The sequence below is a fragment of the Sebastes umbrosus genome, chromosome 7 (genome assembly GCF_015220745.1).
Source record: "Sebastes umbrosus isolate fSebUmb1 chromosome 7, fSebUmb1.pri, whole genome shotgun sequence".
Classification (NCBI taxonomy): domain Eukaryota; kingdom Metazoa; phylum Chordata; class Actinopteri; order Perciformes; family Sebastidae; genus Sebastes; species Sebastes umbrosus.
The window spans coordinates 4102354-4116057 of record NC_051275.1 but is presented as its reverse complement, the minus strand read 5'-3'; positions in this window follow the sequence as shown (position 1 = coordinate 4116057).

Below are 13704 nucleotides of genomic sequence, written 5' to 3'. Positions count from 1 at the left end.
ATTGTCTGCCAGGCTCTTTTTTCTTTCCTCCTGCCAGCTGGCTTTGTTTGCAGATTGGTCAACAATACCCTATGTGTCATACGCAGGACAAAACAATAGCTGGCAATTTGCAATACAGCAAACTACACACACAGAAGGCGTATGGATTTTCTGTCCCTGAGTTGACACTGGCTGATACATTCAGATTAGACCCTACTGATGGAGCCACAACTGTATCCTGCTTTGATTTATGGCACACTGAGGATGCAGTGTTTGTCAAAGCGATTAACAAGATCTGTGCTGGCGCAGACCTGAATATCAAGAGCCAGATACCTAGGTAAACTAGATAATATTCAGCAGATTTTCTCTGGCATGGTATGTGATGTCCTATAATGCAAAAAAAAATATACGGTGATGCACACACGTATAACAAATGAAAACACAGGAGTGTAACACAGCAGCACAACCAGTGCTGCAGTAAAGTTATATATTTTAGAGTTGTTTGCTTCATAGTGCTACACTGGAAATTGAGTATCCATCCGCACTTGCCCTCTCACTGACCTTTCACAGCTAGTCTGCCTCGTGTCTTGTTAACGCCACCGGGGTGGAAGCACAGTGCCAGATGATATCCACAAGCCTTTGTAGCCTAGCCTCTCTCAGTGACATGCAACTTTTGTCTCTGAGCTCAAGTCAAAGAATCATTTTTACATGTTTGTTTTACGGAGGGGCAAATAAATACTATGATAGAAAGAATTCACATGTAGGTTATCGAAGCATGGCATTACCATTATCTTTAATTAAATGCTTTGCTGGAAAAATTTCACATCACAACAGGTTCATGCTTGGCTTAAAATAAGCTGTGAGTGGCTCATGGTATCTGCTTATTATAGTTTATCTGCTTGTAAAGATTCCATTTATTGTTTTGCATATTTGCCAACATACATTATATCTGTCATAACCTAATATTGGCCGATAATGTCCCCCAGCCCGTTCTCATTCCCAGGGCATCAAATACCGCTTTGTCACAGCCGTCAGCATTAGATATCGACGCACAAGGCACCCTTTAGCGTTGGTATGAGACACCGAGCTTCGTAAACCCATCCGCATCAATATTAACGCTCAGGGAAAGTGCGCCGGGAGTGTGGTGACGTAGCTTTAAGAATGAATAGACACACGCTGAGCGGGAGGAAAGGGAGGTGGATGGGTTCAACAAACACAAGGCTTTCATCCAGGAGACTGTTGTTCGTGTCCTGTGCGTCACATTACAATCAGCTGTTTGTTCATGTCCCTTGTTCCTAACGTTCAGTGTCATTTCCACTGTACAAATGTAGTATAGTTTTAAGCCCAACCATGTTGTTTTTTTCCTAAACCTAACTGCTGTAGTTTTATTGCCTGAGCCTAAGCATGTGTTTTTCTTTACTCAGCACGTGTTTACTGCGACTGAAAAGAATGACGCCGAGGGGTCTAACAAAGCGTCAGTATGTGACAATTTGGGACGAGAATGTGTTGCGTTCCCTGTGCTTCAATGTCCAAATAGTGCTTTTCTATTATCGGCCCGCACAGCAATAGATGTATTCCTTTGGTTCTTCCTCCCACGTCCTCCCAAAGATTTCCTATCAAAGTCTTCAGATAGGTCCTTTGTAAACACCAAATTAAACTTTAAATCCTTAACTCCAGATATGTTACTTCATCACAGAGGGTGTTGTAGGCTGCTTCCCACCTTTCAAGGCCCTCCTACTGAAAGGCTGTAAATAAAGTCAGTGCAGAGAGATATGACTTCACGGCACATTTCTCACATCTTGCACTGCAAGACCTCAACCAGTGATAGCAGTAAGTATCTCTGAACATTAATTTCAAATTAATAATGTATCCCTGCCTGATCCTTTTTCTGGTATTGAGATTACCCAAAAAAAGACAATTTGCTTACAGCACAATATATTTCTTTCCATATGCATTTCATGTCTCGCTGCTTTCCATTTAAGTCTGCATTCATTTTCAGCAGCTACGACGCACTGTTTTTCTTCCTCAGGGTGTTGTGGGTATGCTTGCTTACATCTGTGTGTTTTTGTCAGTGTGATAACAACTGCAAACTGTGCAGATGACAAAAAGTCTTGAATAGATTAAAGACAATACTGCTGGAGAGTTTTCATCTCTAACAGATGCTTCCCATATTGTCAAACAACAACTCTCTCATGCAAATCACATTAATAAATATCAATCTAAAAGCCATTCCCTACTCAGATGACAGACTTTAATAGGTGGAGTGGCTCCTGTTATGACTTCAAGAAAAACAACTCCTTTTACTTCAGCATGATTAAATGGACAAACCTGAACTATCAAAGCAAAATGTCACTATAATAAACTTAATCTGATGTTGATATTTGTAGGAAGTGGCTGATGATGATCCATTGCTGTTGTTAAGGATTCTGAAACAATATATTTTTATCATGTTCTTAGTACTTTTCTTTTTTACCTGAATGTTATCTTTTGAGTCTCTTTCACTATGAGCAAGCCATCCATCCATCCATCCATATTTATTCTGCTTATCTAAGTCAGAGCCATGCTTGGGTGAGCTGAGTAACCAAGGCATCTTTTACCCATGCAGCCTCCTCAGGTTCCTCTCCTCATAGTTGGTCATGCTCCACGAGAGCCACTGCTAGAGATTTTGGGCCCCCTGACAACAGCTAAAGAGAAGCTTTAACACTCTGAATATCTAATATCTCTAAACACATCCTGTCCACCTCTGGGTCCCTTGAATTATTCAAGGTTCACCCCCCATCAAATCGTGTCTGTGTGCACCTCCAAGGAGAGGTAACTCTGGCTTCCTACCAAGGTCAACTCTTATTGATGACCCCCCTCATCCTGTCAATTTCTGCCATTTGTCACTGCCATCCGGTCACTATCGGAAGCATGTGACCACAGTTGAAGGTCAGACAGAAGATCAGCTGGTAAATCAAGAGCTTTGCATTGTGCTTCCTCATTATTTTTCCAATACAGTGCTCATATTACTAATGTTCCTAACAGTCAAACTCCAAAACCTTCTTAACCTTGTCATAGCTACATGCTCTCTCACCTGGATGGGGCAAGTGACCTTTGAGAGAACCACTGCCTAAGATTTGGGGACTGGAGATTTGACCACTTTCAGCAGCAAAACTGATGGTTAACATTAGAAGGATGACATCATCTGCAAAACAGCAGCACAGCATTATTTTTTCACTATGTTGCTGCCGTGTATTGATTTCCCAAACTTTCTTAATTTCCTGTCTTTGAATATGACAAACCGGAAAGGGGACAGTGCGTAACTATTGGTGATCTCAGCCCGCCACACTCCTGCAGCACCTCAGGGAACACGGTCATTAGCCTTCTCCAAATCCTCCAAACACATGTAGACAGGATTTGCATATTCTCATAAGCCCCCGATTATCTTCATGAGGGTAAAAAGCGTGTCCGTGTTGCATAAGCAAGGCAGAAATGTGAAGTTTAGTGTTTTTCCCAACATTTTGGCACTGGCCTTCTGTGGATAAACCAACAGTGCAGGATTCTAAGCTAAGCAGGTGACAGCAGCGAGCGCAAAGGGAATTTCAAACATACTAACAATTAGCAATGTCTCTTTCAGTCCAAGCAACTGTGCACTGCCTGATGCCTCGCCCGAGTGCTTACGGATAAAACAAATTGTGACTGCTTATTTATCTACTTGTCTGTTTGTTTTCTTTCTCTGCTGTATTCCAGCACTGTGTGGCAGTGGTTGGTGTTAACTGCATGGAAATGGATTTGGGAGGCATGTCCAGTGGCTCAGTGAGCCAAGTTCCATCCAGATACTTCCAACAACAACATGAGTTGTGGAACGAACTATACTGACATTGTTTACGTGACGTCTTCTGCATGTGCCATTACACACCCGGTACCAGGGCCAGCTCCAGTCCTTTAAGTGCCCTAGGCAAAATTTGGATTTGGAGCCACCACTCCCTGCCGTCGTCAGCGTCGTTCTAGGGACAGGGTTCAACCCCCAGAACCGTAACCCAAGCCCTGCAAATTGCAACACACATCACAATGGTTTTAAGACAAAAATAAGGATTTTTATAAATAACTGTATTCGTTATAATATGAATAAACAATTGGTGCCTGATATTGTTGACTTTTTGTTTATGTTTATTTATTTTGCATAAATTAAGACTACACAAACATAACTAACATACAGTGCAGGAAGAGGCAAGAAAACCCACTGGACTTATTTGAAGTCTCCACCTTAATAGTGTTCAAATTTCACAATGTTATAGAGAACATAAGATTAATATACAGAAATAATATGACTACATAAGTGATGACAAACAATTAGAACAAGATATATATAATAACAAAATAACAATAAATATATAAAAAAGACTACTTAAGACCAAGGCTTAAAGTGTTTCAGAGTCAGTTTCACAACAACGAGATTTACAGTGGTGAAAAGTCTTTCTTTCTTTTTCTTATACATATTGACAAAATAATATGCACATAACTGTCACATTATGCCTCTCACTCAATTCATTTCACAACCTTCCTCCTCTACTACTGCCCACCAGATGCCCTGAGACTTCTCCACCTGTCCCAGTTACCTGACACTCACATCCAGCCACGCCCTCCTGCCCTGCAGTAACTGTCCAGCCATTCCCACCACCTGACCTTCCCCGCCCACCAGCTCACCTGTTTCCACTTTCCCTCATCAGCCCCTTTTCCTCATTCAGTTCCCAGATTGTGCCTTTGTTTTCCCGTCATCTGTCCCTGAACCTGCAACCTGAACCTTTTACCCTGAAATCTGGAACCTGTACCTGCCTGCCTGCCTGCCTCTCGGTAAGCTTATGTACTTTCTCAATTGTCTGTATTTGTCCTTTCCCTTGTTGCTTCACACTCACCTGCCTGATGGATGATGACCAAATCATGTTTATAATTATAAGCGAGTGATGAAAAAAGCACTCATTCTAATTGCCAACGGCAAACAAAATTAGCAGGGACACTTAGACCCGATCGTTCCCGCAAAGTCCGCAAGGGCTTAGGGCTGTCCCACTGTCAAGTCATCAAGTGTATGAGGGCTCTCTTGCAGACATTTTGAGCCCTTTATGCACACTTTCCATAAGTCTGCATCTCTGCAGATTTTGCCTGCAGGAATTCATTCATAGCGTTATGACGTTAAATACGAGGTTACCAGGGCAAGCCCGGAAGTGGTAAAAAAAAAACAACAGTAGGCTAAACAAGGCATATGGGTGTTCAGCCTGGCCTATTGGGTGCACTGGTATGCCTACATTTGCAAAGAAACACAAGGATTTAAGATGGTACATTAAAAACACATGGAATCACACCTATTTTATTCATCAACCATTTCTTTTCATTTTTGTTTAATGATGGTGTTGATAAAAACGAGCAAATTCATTATTTCACAATTACCTCTCATCTACTCGGTAAGGCAAGATCCTGGAAGATGTGCAAATCAGGGACCAACCCCTTACAGATTTTCTCAATCGCTTTGACTCATTTTTTGAAACAGTCTTAACTTTCTTTAAACTGAAAGGGCAATTGTCGCAACTGTTTGATGGGACATCACAACTCTATTGCATGTTTGCAAAAGGTAGTAACTGACCCAAAACATTTACATACATGCTTCAAAAACTAGTTATTGTGTCAGTAAGTTGGCCAATGCCACCAAAATGAAATGTTGTTTCGTCATCGTGTGAGCCGTACTTGTCAAAGACATTTAGGCATTTTTTCATAATGGCAGTCAACCCTGGAAATGTTTCTTATACAAATCTGTTTTGTTCTACTTTTTGTTGACACTGACTATTTACTGTACTACACCAGTTTTGTCTACCTGAAGGTTATTGTGTATCGCACAGAGCTTTTTAGATTCCCATTTCAACAGCAGGTAAAATTTTACTGGGAAAAGTCAATACTGTAGTCTACAATACAGTAGTACACAGAAACAGGATATGCACATTTGTGTTTACAGTAAAAGTATTCGTGTAGTAATGTGTTACATGTACTGCAAACAGAAAATTCACATTTGAGCTTTCATGTAAAGTCATATCCAATGAACAGAAAATTTGCCACAAAATGGCATCCATGCCAATAACAAACAAATTAAAAACCCTGCAACAATGAAAAAAGCTGCAGTAGTTCAGTAAAAAACAACAAAGAATGAAATTAATAAGAATGCATGCTCATGGAGGATCTCTTGTTGGGTATCTAAATATAGAGTACGATCTAGACCTGCTCTATATGAAAAGCGTCTCGAGATAACTTCTGTTATGATTCGACCTATAGAAAAATAAATTGAATTGAATTTTGATAATTGAATGGATTCTTTTGCATGTGATGGCTTCGATGATGAAAGGGTGTTTAGAAGTTGCGAAGAGTACGACAGTCTCACTGAGAGTCAACTCATCAGTTTTCATCAAACATGTGCAAGTGGTTATTGTGCAAATTGTAGACAATTGTACTTACTTTTTGCATACATGTGCAAAAACACGTGCATTTGCTTGAATGAATGAGAAATTATAATCTGTTGTGAACCACTAACTAATTGTTCAGAGATTTGAGCTCATTATTTTGAAAAAAATAATTTTCATTCGAGAATTGAGCCAAAGCGAATGAGAAAAACTGTAATTGCCTTGGCTCTGAATAAGGTAAAAAATGTCAAATAGAAAGTGCCAAACCCATAATTGTACTTAACATGTTGAACGTTATATGTCACAAAGTGCTGTCCCATTCCTCTTTATACCATTTCGAGCCCTTGCACCCTCTCACACTCAGATTTGAATCTGAAATGCATTCCATCTATGGTTGTGTCAAATACCTTTAGCGCAGACAACAAAACACGACATTTCATTTCCATTATTATCACTTACTGGCTTTAGGTATAGCAACAGACTCAAGAAACAAGGTTGTTGCATAACACCTCCGCTGAGGGCTGGATATGTATAGCCTGTCTGTGGTAATTTAATGCAGCCAAGTCTGCCACTGCACACGGTATGATAACACTTCTTTTTGTGAATTCTGCTTGTCTTCATGCAAAATGGGAACGTGACATTCTCACCTCAATATAGATGTTACTTTGTGAAAATCATTAAAATTGTCTGCCAACAAGGTACACAGAGCTGTTCAGTTATGGAGGTTTCTTTTTTTTTTTTTTTTTTTGCTGCAATTATCTCTCTATTGAATGTCTTGACTTATGACTCATAACATCCTGTAAAATAAATTTCCTCCCTGGCTACTGCCAGATGCAAATGTTCACGGATGTTAGGATGGAAGTACGTTGTGAAGCCTCTCTGTCTTTGTATCATACCGAGGGCAGGATCGGATCTAAAGATATAAATGATGTGCCTATCATCTGAAGGAGAGGAAGTTGTATTATACCACCTGCACATCCCTTGAGAAGCATTATAATCTTTAAAAGCACAGAAAATCCCATTACCTGTCACCGATTTCTTCCCTCATAATTGCTGAAGCCTCCCCTTTGGGAGGGATGGGGGGGTGAAGGACGCCAGACACGCTGATATCAGACTATCTTCAGGAAAAATCTAGGGGACATCTATTTTCATCTTGTCACTCCCATAGCAAGGTTTGGCCTTTCTCAACCCTTGAAAAAGAGTTTTGATATAAAACATTACTGCAATGACACCACTGCACCATCATCTGATGCTAAAGACCTACAAAGCTTGAGGCCGTGTACTCACAGCTACCACACTTGTTTACAGGTGTAAACTAGTGTTAGACTGAAATACTGGTTTGCTAATATCTGTCTTTGATATAGCATTGGCCAGTTGCTGCCAATATATCTGTAATTTGGATGTCCAAAATATAACTGGTCATTTAAAGAGCCACTAACCCAAAACAAGTTTCATCAGTATGACATTTTTCATGAGTTTAAGTTTAATATGATCATAAATACTTTCTCTGATTTGAAAAAAAAAAAAAATCCTTTTCTTGGCAAAAATTAAATCATTAACTTTTAAGGTGGGAATGTTCTGATTAAAGGTAACACATATTAGACTGGTATGGGATTCTGGCATTGACCCTCTATCCCAGTGATTCTCAAAGTGGGGTCCGTGAAATAGTTTTCTATAATTATAAAGCTGCGACGTATCATTAAAAAGTGCATATCTACAGATGGGCACCATTTGCACCAATAAAACAAGCATTGTGTGTCCATTACGCCCATTCAAATTAGATTTGGGCCAATAGAAACTCTGATATGATTGTGACACACAGAAATAAGTTCATTATTTTTAAGTTGAAGCACTTACTGAAAGTCTGCTTTAGACTGGTGAGTTTAAATATCTGGATGTATTAGGACTATGCCAGTCTTGCTGCTGTTCATTTTCTAAACGCTTTTTGGATCAATTACTTGAAAGGGAGGCTATAAATGCTGTCCAGTTGAGTCCAAATGCAATTTGAATAAAATCACCCTCTTTTTTTAAAGTATAGAAGTGGTATTAACATCCAATATCATCGCAAATTTCCCCGCTGTGCGACTAATGTAGGATTATCTTATCTTAACATGATTTAAACTGAAATGTGTTTCTGTTAATCACTATCAAACATGTCTGAAGTATTTAGGTTGAAAAGATTTAGAATTCAAATAGTTCCAATGTCATCTAAGAGTGCAAAATGGTAGTAATCATTATGCTTTATTGGTGTTACGATTATGAGGGGGTCCTTGGAAAGTTGTCCCCCCTGTAAGAAGCCCCTGGCCCCAAAAAGTTTGAGAACCCCTGCTCTATCTATCCATCTATTGACTAATACATACATCTATCCATTCTTTCTTATCTGGGTCAGGTCATGCTGGGAGCAAGCTGAGCAAAGTCAACCTCTTATCGGGGACTCCAGGTGACATGTGTTTCATCTTAATTGTAATTGCCCAAGATATTTGAGGTACTTGCACAGGGAGGGCTCATGAAAACATCTTATCAAATGCTTGAACCATCTCAACTGGCTCGATGTGAAGGAGCAGGGGTTCTTCTCCAGGCTCCTTCTGGATGCTCAAGCTCTTAATGCTTGATTTATACTCCTGCGGCTGTGTGCCTACGCGGTCTGTGCGGGCTGGTGTAGGCATACATGTATACAGTACTGCAGCGGATTTTGCTTAGCATGTAATTTCTTTTTGAATAGAACCTGCAGTTTTCAAATCCTTTGTCAGGCGGTCTTTGATTTTATTTGATAGGCTCCAAATCCAAATTTCACCTAGGGCACCAAAAGGGCTATAGAGCCGGCCCTGCTGCAAGCTCTGAGGCTCTGCAGGAGTTCTGCGCAAGCTTTTCTGCCCAAGTATAAATTAGGCATAACCCTCTTTCTAAACCCAGATATCCTATGAAGCACTTTGGCTATGTGCATCTACAATCTCACTCTTTTGGTCACCTATGGGTGACCTTTTGGTGCAGTGTAAGACACCCAAGAGACACAGCGATGAGCCTACTGCAAGTCCAAAAAGTATGATGGATGGGGCCAACTCCCAGTGAGGACTGGCAAGCCCTACTGCATCAACTGTGTTTGGTACTGGCCCATATCTCACACCCACACACAAATTACATAAAGAAACCACCAAAGGAGCAAACCTCACACATTACAGAATATTCCACCACATCAGGCCAAACAAGGTGATGTTAATCACGTTGGTTCACAAACACTTTCCCCTCAGGAGCAGCACAAAGCCTGTGACCGACATTATGTCGTATACTCTCTGTCACCAAAGATCACACGGTCCAGACAGCGGTTTGTTCTACTCCCCCAGCTCCGTTTGTTCAGCTTTACATCGAAGTCAACCCAATTACAGAGTATTGAAATACCTGGGGTCTTCTCTTGTCCACTCTGCTAGGACAATAAACAAGATCTGGTTGTAATTCAACAGAAATAAGATGCATATTTAGCCTTTGAAAACTAAATTATTCATCTGCGAGATGCTTACAGACATTATATAAGCCTCCGTCTCATCACAAGAATAAATATGTATTAAATGTACTGTATATCAAGTTGTTAAAATCTAAATGTGGTTCTACATCATATTGGAGCATCTTATGCTTTTGTCATGCAACAACACGGCCTCTTTTTTTAGGATTTAGTTTTGTTTTTGTCCTCTGCTGGAGCACATTTCTGTTGTTTCTGGCTTTCATCGCTTAATCCTCTCAGCTGTTTAGATGATTTGACAAATGTCCAAGAAATTCTTCTGTCCAGGTGTATCCTTGGATGCGACTGCTTTGTTTGTTTGCCTTGTTATTTCTTCTGCACCGTGGTGCAGGTTGAGCGGAGCGATTCTCTGAATGATGGCATGCCCCCGTTTTTAATGAACTGTTTATCTTGTGTCTGTTTCTTGCGTCAACGTTTGATGTTTGCTCATGGAGAGAGAGAGAGAGAAAGAGAAAGAGAGAGAGAGAACCCCTGCTTGTGACATTTTGTGTTGTCTCATTTGAAATGTAGATTTCTGTACACTATTAAAAGAGCGATAAAAGATAAAAGGAGGAATGATCTCAAATAATTTATAGGATTCTGACTATCGAAGACATCAACTCTGAGGGTACCGAGTTGTGTTTGTGTCTTTTGTGATTTCCCCCGTAAGTAAGGTCTCTCAATGTGATACTGTACAGTTCCTTCAGGATATAAGCAACGCGTTCTCATCCCAACTCGTCCCTCGACCCCTCGCCCTCACTTTTCGGTCGCAGTAAACACGTACTTAATGTTGTGAATTAAACAAAAACACTTGCTTAGGTTCAGGCAATAAAACCCCCTACGGTTAGGTTCAGGAAAAAACAACACGGTTGGGCTGAAAACTACCACGTTTGTACAGTGAAAATGACACTGAACGTTGTGAACACGGGACACGAACGAACAGCTGACGCCCGGGACATGAACAGCGGTCTCCTGGATGAAAGCCTTGTGTTTGTTGGACCCATCCACCTCCCGTCCCGCCCACCCTGTGTCCTTTTCGCTCTTTAAACTACATCACCACACTCCCGATGCACTTTCCGGATGCGGATGGGTTTACATTGTAGGTAATGGAAAGCTCAGTGCATCTCATGCCGACGCTCAAGGGTGCCTTGTGCGCATAGATGCAGTTTGCGTTGGTTCAGGGGGTTCACTGAACCCCCTAGGAATGCATCTTATATTTTTTTTATAATAACGCAGAACTAATAATTTATTATAATGATGAATAATATCGACCTTGATGTGTCTTCTTGACAGAATAAGAAACCAACAAGACAGAAATTAAGAAGAAAATAATATACAATACAGCCAACAGTAGCCTATGTAAACTTTCAGGCGATCTGAACGTTTTTTTTTGTGAACCCCCAAGCTTAAAATTCAAACTGCGCCTATGCTTGTGCGTCGGTATCTAACGGCGACAGACATGACTTAGCGTCGGTATTTGACGCCCTGGGAATGAGAACGGGCTGGGATAAGATAATAAGAGACACCCCAGGTGAATACGGTAACAAAAATTGAACTAATAGATATCGCCATGAAACTTCCCCGGATATTTTTTGTATTACGAGTTTTCTGAGAATTTATGTTAAAACATGCAAATGAGAAATTATCTAATCAAATTTATGCCAATTTGCAGACATTTACAGAACAGAAATCTGAACATTGATAAAACCGCCAGGTCCAAAATTCTTGTTTCATTTTGTTGACATGTTAGAGTCAAAGGTTTTTACTGAATGAATTTCTATCACTACACAAATCACAAAATACCATCAACAGCCATACAAAATCCATTTTCACCATGTTTTTAGGAATAAAATGTTCTATAAATCAGGCTATGAAGGATATATAAACAAACCACTCGAATGAAAACCTTCAGAATGTCGATAGGAATGAAACTGGAAAGTTTGTATATAAGTGCTACTGAAGTGGAGATTTCTGGATCAGCGTTTGAGGAAAAACCTAATTTTGAGAAACACAGCCTTTAAAGGTATAAATTGTAAAATTCCACACATTTTACAGGCCACAGGGTAAAGATCTTTAATTAAATATCATCATGAAACTCCCCCTCTTCATTACTTATATTTAAAACACAAGTTTTCTATAATGTTATGTTTAAATATACAAATGAGGTATTATCTAATGCTAACTTTTGGTGAATTAAGGAGAAATCTACTGATGCAAATAGTCACAGTGCAGTGAAATAAACACCTAAATGTGTATTTTATAGTTTTCTTTCCACTAGTCTGAAAGAAGACATGTTATGGAAGCAAAGTAGCCCAAAATCTTAAAATTGACCAGTGCATGAAAAATTATGTTTTTGCCTGGGGTGTCTCTCCTAAAATAAAGTTTACTGATCCTCGAGGAGAAATCGGGTCATTGCAGCAACAGCAAATATGGCTTACAGTCCAGTGATGAAGAACACAATTTGTACTGTTAAATACCTTTAAGAAAAGCAGTAAATTGAGTCCAACAATTTAACTCTGCCTTTGAATAATGAGGTCTAAAGTGTTCTTGTAAAGTGTGCATTTCTAATGCCTGCAGAAAATACTCCTCTTGACCTTTTCAAATAAATATTTTTAAAACTGGTTTAAAATGTCTTTGAATATGTACAGTAGGTTACATATATTTATTCAACAGCATTTTAATGGCTATAATTCAACATCTAGGACCTGTTTTTATATAAAAAATTCAAAAGATATTTAAATGTTGTTGAAGCAGTGGTTTAATGTAACTCACATCTGGAGACTTTTCAACCAAATTTAGACCAGTTTTGACCAAATCACCAAATCAAAACTTACAGGGAAGCCTATTGGCTCTAATATGATATTCAGGTAAACTAATTAATCAAAAGTCATAGTTGTTTAGTCATATTTACTCAATCACTATTTCCATCCAGAGTTAAAGCAATAAAGTTATAAAGACACGGTGCCTCTTAATGTCCTTGTTCGTTTTTGTGATATGCTAATGTATGCAGATTAAGCACATTAGCATTTCTGTCCCAGGAGATGTCTGCGTGTACTGATTGTATTTCTGGGGCCAAAAAAACTCATATAGACCAGCCAAGTTTTTCTCCACGTCTGGTAAATTGTTCCATTAGCCTTCCTCCGAAAAAAAATAATTCTAGGCTTTCCAAATAACCAGACAGCCTATTCTCCAGCGATATCAATAATTATTACTAGTTTCCGACAACACAATTACATGTTGGAAAGATATGCTTCATAAGTGCTCAGTGCTGTGGAATACAGTTCGCAAGAGAATATTTCCTCTATGAGGTGTGTGTAAAAAAAAAAAGGAAATCAACTTTATTTATTTTATTTCTCTTTCCAACAGCCATTTAACAAGTAGAATTTCCTCAAGCAGAGTTCTGCGCCTGATGACATCCTCTCTCAAAAGTTAACAAATATCTCAAACTCTTCCACAGAAACTATGCTGGCTTACCAAGTGCAAGACCGACTCCAAAGCAGATGTGTAATAGGTGAAATTGTGTCGAGCAGCTGCATTCGATACTGGTTCATTGACCATACAAAGACAAATGACTAACAGCTGCATTACAGTCACATTCTCAGTAGGTGCATTTCCTTCATTTACTGTATCCATCCTCTGTATACAGTATGCATTCTGCTATCTAACTCTCCCACAACCAATAAACCCACAACACACAAACCAAACACTGCACTGCATATCGTTATCATAGAGGCCACACTGAAAATGACCTAGCATCATAATTTACCAGCCCAGTTGCACAGTCGTTTGTGAAATAGTCACAAAATTTAA